The 7,659-nt window shown below is 35.9% G+C and overlaps 1 protein-coding gene across 1 annotated transcript in view; it reads right to left on the reverse strand.

Moving 5' to 3' along the window:
- The window catches only part of LOC144441133 (inactive phospholipase C-like protein 2), a 98,745-nt gene extending 98,012 nt beyond the window's left edge, over window positions 1–733 (reverse strand). The window contains exon 1 of the mRNA XM_078130666.1: window positions 621–733. The gene's annotated coding sequence lies outside the window, so the exon portion shown is untranslated. The remainder of the gene's footprint in view (window positions 1–620) is intronic.
- Between the last annotated feature and the right edge of the window lie 6,926 nt (window positions 734–7,659).

A 7,659-nucleotide genomic window follows, 5' to 3' on the forward strand; every position in this document is an offset into this window, starting at 1 on the left:
ATTGAGCCTATAATTACCCCCTCCTCCATTGAACCATCAAAAATAAATTATATAGGAAAATTATGTCACACTGCCAGAGGCTGCAAGTTGGGTCATTTTATAGGTAATATTCCACACTGGAAGAAAAATTACTGAATGAAGCATTTTGCAGGAAGAGTATTTAATGTCAAACTATTTTCACACTTATGTGTACGTAAACTGGCTGTAGGAGTAAAGCTAGCGCCCCAACGATATGGTCTTCGTATCCACGAATATTACATGTAAGACAATTGAAAAGCAGCGCAACATACTGATGCAGGGGGGCTCCCTCTTCGTCGTAGATCGCATTGACACGGCGTCGAGCGTTTCACACTACTTCGCTTGCCGTGACACCATCACCGCTTTACAAGTGAGATGTCACAGCAAGGCATCGACATAAGCTATCTCTGTTTGAAATCGATCGCGCAATCAAAACATAGCTGTATTCTTCAAGCCTACAGGAATAATCCCATTTGCAAGCAACAAACACTTCTCGGCGGCTTTCTGATTGAGCTAGCTGGAGAACGGGGAAGACAGGCTACACTCGTTGGTCGAATTACTACGTTATAAACGAATCTGAACCAAGTATAAGATCACTTTACCTTCGCTTCTTTTTATCGAGATCTGGAGTTTGATACGGGTCCACCAAACAGCTGTCACTTCGTGTATACTTAATTGAAAATCGCCGGTTAAAATCGCATCATTTGTTTTCTCATCGCTTGACCCCAGTGTACATAAAATACGATGAGTTAGAGGGTCCTAATTTAAAGCAAGTGTAATGTAATATGGCGCAAACTCATGCATTTGCTCTCAAATCTCCCTGTTTGAGTGCGTTTTCTCTCTCTACGTTGTTTAAATTCTTCCCCCCCCCCCCAAGAAAAAAAAAGCTCTTCAAAATTTACTTCTCTGTTTATTTTTTTAAATTTAATATTGTAACTGAAAGAATTTGGGGAGAAGTGATAGTGAGCTTATTTAAAGTTCTATTTAAAGGGACACGTCTGTATTTTCACTTTATGATTTAGGCGTAATGTTGGTGGTGGGTAAATTTCAAAAACACCACAATTTCGAATACCACTGACGTCTCTTTACCTATGTCAGACCACCTCTATTTTACGGCGGAAAGAAACTTTGTCTTGTCGCAAGCTTACGTTTTGTCTTCTTTTCGTATATCCTCTTATAAGTTGAAGGTGACATATATATATAAGCCTTAAGCCCGAATTACGTCACTATGATAAGACAATCCATTATCAGTAGGGTCTAATGTAATAGTAAAATGTCTCACCAGCACTACCTGTAAGTTTTACCCTGTCCTTTCATGTCACATGTTACGTGTATGTGGATTTTGTAAACTGAAAATGTTCAGTGTCTCTAGTATAACGGATTCTATATGCAGAAGTAGCCTAGCCTACATGCAAACATTCTTTCGGTTTTTTTTCAGTTCATCATGATGATGGAATACCAGAATTTAAATATTTATAACTTTATCTTGCGTATAATTCTCGCCCCCTCTCATACACCTACCTTTAGCTAGAAAAATAAATAAATTGGTAATTGTGTGTACCTACTGCTAGTACTAGTACATAAATGTGTAACTCGCGGTGCTTTGGGCAATGATTTTAGATTTTTACATACAGTCTTCGAACAAACTTGGTCACGCGTGTCGTATATTACAATACTCTACTACACTCACTGTTACTTTTTTTAAGATGGGAGATAAAACGAACAGGAAAGGCTGGAATCTCTGTTTTATAATTTCACTGTGAAAATAATACCACATTCCTTGAATGATAAGTTCACAGTTCATTTTAGCCAAATCATGGTTACTAACGTAATCTTTCTGATCGAAATGGGCTGCAGTATGATGCATGGATGCTTTGTGGCTTCCAAAATTTTGCTTTGAATTTACAAAGAGCGAAAAAAATTGTAAAAGAGTCACTTTCTGACACTGGGGGACGCTGGGAAATTCCATTCACTATTACACCGTTCGTCACTAATGAGTGAGTCTCCCCACCGTATTAGTGATATTAAAGTTCTAGACATGTACATTTCATGGAGATTGGAAAGGCGATACTCTAAAATGAGATCGACTTTTGTTGAAAAAAAAACGAACAAAAAAGTCATTTCAATAAGAATGCAATCCTGTTCTGTTTGTATAATTGTGTATCTATATATATATATATCCAATTGTAGTTAGTTGCCGCTCCACTGCTTCTAAAACTCATTACATATGTAATGTATATATACTGGTTTTCGTTGGACAGCTGTACAACAATTTATTCATTCATTGAATAGTCACATTTGTGTCTCTCAAAATCTACAGACTAGTTATTACACGTCATCAAAAAACCTTTCGGTGGAGTCGGAGTCACTTTAGTACTGTTCCGTCGTAACAACAAATCGACATGTTAAAAAAAAAGAATTTCCGACTTCATTGACGTTTCCTTTGTAAATATTCACGGTAAAAGTATAGTATTATAGTAGATCATCAGAAAATAAAGAGTTTAGGGCTTAAGGCTTTTAATTTTGGTTATTGAATATGTTTGTCATATATATCAAGGTTTATGATAGAAAGAACATATGGAGTCGATTTCTATGAAAACAAAATGAACTGTCATGAATTTGTAATTACTATTTTGTGATAAATAACATATTTCATGCCGAATTAAAGGCACATAAATTCAGGAGGATTCAGTATTTAAACAGCAGCAAATATGGAAGTAGTAGAAAATAAATTGCATACGAGACGAAGTAGTTGAACTTGAAATGTTTTCTTTTTCAAAACTTCATAAACTATAAATTCATGACGCGAAGTACATTATATTAATGTCAAGAGTATAACAGAAACATTTTCGTTCATAATTTAGGATTTCATCCTGCAGCGTCCGGGTTAAATTTTGTAAAATTGACACTGATAGAGGGTTTTATGGTGTCTAAAATAAACCTTCTTAGGACATAAATTTACATTTGCACGAGTACATACTATTAAAATATGTAAATCCACAAGACGAGACAAGGATGACATAACGACGCCATATAAGGAAATGTTTTATCTGTAAGGAAGGACAACACTCCAGAATACAGTCGAAGGAAATATACATTTTGATATGTCCGTTATGGTATTGAATGTAACGGACCCAACAAAACGAAACACCTGCATAAATTGGCTGCCGAAATATTCTGAAAATAAAATTAGATTAATAAAAAAATTGATATTCGTAAAACCCAGATAGTCCAAATTTAGTCCAAGTGCGATACAGAACAAGAGACATACATACACTATGTCGCTACGTCTATTACTTCTTATTGAATGGTGGCCATAAAATCTACCGTTTTACAATATTTGAAGTACATAAAAAGACATAGGCACTTTATTTATCAACAATGACAACATACTACCAGTTATAATCTAAATTTGTCACGGATTAATTTTCTTTATATTTCACCCTTACTAGTACTTTTACCCTCTAAGTCAAAATTTAACAAAAGAAATATGTTATGTATTTAAAGGCTGTGTGTTCTTCGAAGACTTGTTATTCGATTTACGTAATAATATTGGCATTCCCTTTAGCATAACGGAGTCGTATTTGACAATTAGACAGTTACATGAATGGGTGATACAGTGTCATACGAAATCTGCAAAAAGTGCCTAACGTAATAAGATATCACACTCAGTGTATGTATTTGCAAACTTTAAGTATTCGAGCTGCAAATCCCGTGGACCATGATCAGATGCAAGGAAATATTGTCTTTGTCTATGTTACGATACATCCCGATCGCCAACGACCAATTAACACTTCACTACCTATTGAATATGTCCGGGCTCAGATGATATATAAAAAGTACATGGCCATGCATGGTACATTATGTATTGACGGGTATGTCTGGCTTCAACCATGACCTTGTAGATCTTATTATAAAAATATTCCCATCGACAGTTTTATCGTCTGGCTCAAAATGATTTTTAACAACAGACTATTGAGATATTTGTCGAGCAAGACGATAAAATGTAGCAGACGATAAAAAGTAGCAGACAATAAAATGTAGCAGTTTTTATCGAGGCAGACGACGTTTTGATCAGCTCTCGTGATTTTCAGTGTTGATCAGAAGATAGATATTTTTATTCGGTGTACATTCGAGATACATAGCATTTTGATTTTAAACATTGTATTGCTGTAGATGCTTACGTAAACGTAAAAGGCTTAAATTTCCGATATTTGGACATCCTTGCTTGGACTAGTTAAAGACCTTACCCTTTTATCAGAGTGGTTGTGAATAGCATATAATCTAGAATTGTTATAATTATAGTAACGTATTAAAATATTTTGATATCCTGTACTTTCTCCATTTGTATAAGACTATTATATTACTCTTTTCACAGCATTTACATGTATTCTTTGTCAGCAGGCTAGCTAGACAAAATTGTATTTAAACTTGCCTGCATTAATGACTTGTAAACTTAGATATTATAACTAGAATTGAACTACATTTTTAAAGGTTAAATAGTCAGTTTGATCGGAACTTAACAACTCATATATTATTGAAAATGTGTTACTACGATACGCAGTAGGTGAATCTGATAAAACTAGTTTTTTTTCAAATATTAACTCTCAAATGCGACGCTGTCAAAAATATAAAAGTGACACGCGTAACTACCGCGGCATATTATATACGGCACAGTACAGAAGCGTACGGGGTGTACAATTCCCAAGGGAGGGAGTACTCACATGGTAAGGATATGTACCGCGGTTTTGACATCCCCTTTTTTCGATTAATGTAGAGTTTTGACACTCTCTTTGAATGCATGTACGACCTTTAGGACCCTTGATTCGTATATTTTGGCCAACGTAGTTCCTATCCTAAGTTGTCGATTTTCACATTTTCCAAGAGATATCCGAGAACGTACTTTCCAGGAAGTTGTTTTTCAAATTTCCCCCAAACTTTTGATTTCTATTATCTGGCATGTAGACATTTGAACATTAGTTTCTGATTGAAATGTTGTTTTTGAAATTTAGTTGCTTTTATGCTTGTAATTACAATCTGCCTGGGTCACATGTATTCATTACCAGTCAAGTACCCCCCCCCCCCCCCCCGGTACAGGGCATTCTTGTGATTGTCCGGATAATTTTGCTATCTTAAAATTTGCTTCTTTATTATTAAATCCATCAAAAATACCAAAGGAAATAATTATATGGCTTATAAATAACGAGTTTTGAAATAACAAATATAACCATCGATAACGAGACTTGTCGTGACAGGAAATACTCCCATTCTTTTGTGGAGGGTGACGTGTTTCCCCGTAATTTTAGACTGTTGCTAGTTCCCATAGGGAAGCTTACACAACTATTTTTAACACGACTTGTGCAGTTTTGATATCGATACAGGTAAATCTAGTGTTGTTTTTTTCTTTCTCTCCATTATATTCGCATCAATCATTTAGTTTTCCGAAAAGTAACTATCCCCAAGGGACTTTGCCATAATTCAAAACGTACGGATGGTTATGTATCTCACCGTTGAACTAAAAGCAGGGGCACATTGTAAGCTTATAATTACAATATATCTCGATGTATGGTCACCACAACCAATGGTTTCACGCACACAAAAAAACACAGTCATTCCCGGGCCGGCTGGGGCCACTCTCCCTCCTCCCATACTAAAGGTATATAAGTATGTGCCATCCAAAGTAGCCACTCTGTCACGAAAGAAAACGTTGAAAATTCCTTAAACATGGGTTGACATTTCATCTGAAGATCCCTTATTGATGGGGTCGATAACATGGGAATCGTCTTCACGCTTTACAGATAGACTTCACAGCATCAGAATACTGGCAATTGGTTAGATGATTCCCCCGAAAATCTCACAAATATTTTTTTATATTATACATGGGCAGATGTTTGAGCTTAGGCCATACATTCCGGCTTGAATTTTTTTTAAAAATTATTATTATTATTATTTTTTTTTTTTGGGGGGGGCGTCTTGCCTCCCAAAATAAGCCAATCATAATCATACTTCAAACAGTATGATTTTTCAATATAAGTGTCACACAAACAGAAATAAATGATGTGTGGATACCCCCCCCCCCCCTCTCACTCCCCTACACACATTGTAAAGTTAGGGAATCCATTTGACTTTAGCAAGCCTTATATGTACATCTTATGTTACTATAAACAGGTTTATCAGTTATTTTATTTCTTATTGCAATGAACTAGTATGTTGCTGACTTGTGTTAGGTATTGGGGAAAGTTGAAATAAATAAATATATGCTCAACGCAAAGTTTGCCTTCTAAAAGGGTTTTCATGTTGCCAAGGTCCTGTAACCATGGTAACACGAATCTCAAGACACACACAGATCGTGTCTCACATATTGTACAATTGTCAAAAGCTTTTAATTGTCGACCGAACTCTCAATATTGCAATGACTGTAGCTGGAAGCTGTTCAATCTGATTAAAATCCGATGTAGATGTCGGCTAATCGTTCATTGCTATTTTACCTTCGTTATTTTGCCTGATATTATTTTTCTTGGTACATGTTTACATTTTTTAGCCTGATCGTAGAGGAGGCGATCAGGCAGGCTAAAAAATGTAAACATGTACCAAGAAGGTCAGGCAAAATAACGAAGGTAAAATAGCAATGAACGATCAGCCAACATCTACATCGGATTTTAATCAGATTGGAAGCTGTTGTCAGATTTGTAATTTTCTAATCGTTCTTTTGTCCAGCAACAGACACCAGTAAGGTAAAGAAATATGTTTATCATGTCTACATCAGGTATATTTCGAAGGTCCTCCGTCCAACTTTCAATGTTTCCGCTGTCGATTAGTTCTATCTTTTGATGCTTGACATCCACTATTCGTCTCCTCTTCCGTTCTCTCAGAAAATTATCATTTTCTAGTGTTTCAAGACCAAGGTTGACAGCATTTCTGGCGATATCTAGTAGATTTAGAAGTAGTAATTTTCCACTCTTTTATGAATGCACGGAGTTCTTTTACGCCCATTTTGTTGACAGCTTCATACATCGCCATACTATTAGATGCCATGACGAAAATTCTGGCCCTCACTTTGTCAGATATGGTGCGCCCTCTCGCGATACTTTCCTGCGAAACAACCGGAAGTCCGATAACCGGAATACGCCGTATTACATTTTTAGACCGCCTCATTCACCTTTTAAAGATTGTTAGGCTTTATATCTAACCTTACTGCCCTCAACGACGACATTGCAATTTCCTCCATAAGCTACCCGTCTGCTAGCTAATTAAACACCATGAGCCATTATGGTATCATGTTCACCCGATACCGGTCCTTTATCTTTCAATATGATGCCAAGAATGTCATATTTGTGAAAAAATAGCCTTTCCAGCTAAAACAGATACCTACATGTTGCTAACAGAATGTTGCTAATAGAATGTGATTTGTAGTATGACTTGTTTGATAATAGATATATGCAGAGACACCTATCATTTTGGGATAAAGTGTACTACGAGGAGAATCTCCATAATTCTCTTTGGATACCACCCTCCTGATGGAATTATGAATGCCCTTGTTCTAGTTTTATTAACAAATCCTTCAACACAAAATATCAAAATAATTGTATATTGCAAAATATTTCGAATCTATTTAGATAAATTACAGACAATATATTTCAA

Source organism: Glandiceps talaboti, chromosome 10, assembly GCF_964340395.1.
Source record: "Glandiceps talaboti chromosome 10, keGlaTala1.1, whole genome shotgun sequence".
Taxonomy (NCBI): domain Eukaryota; kingdom Metazoa; phylum Hemichordata; class Enteropneusta; family Spengelidae; genus Glandiceps; species Glandiceps talaboti.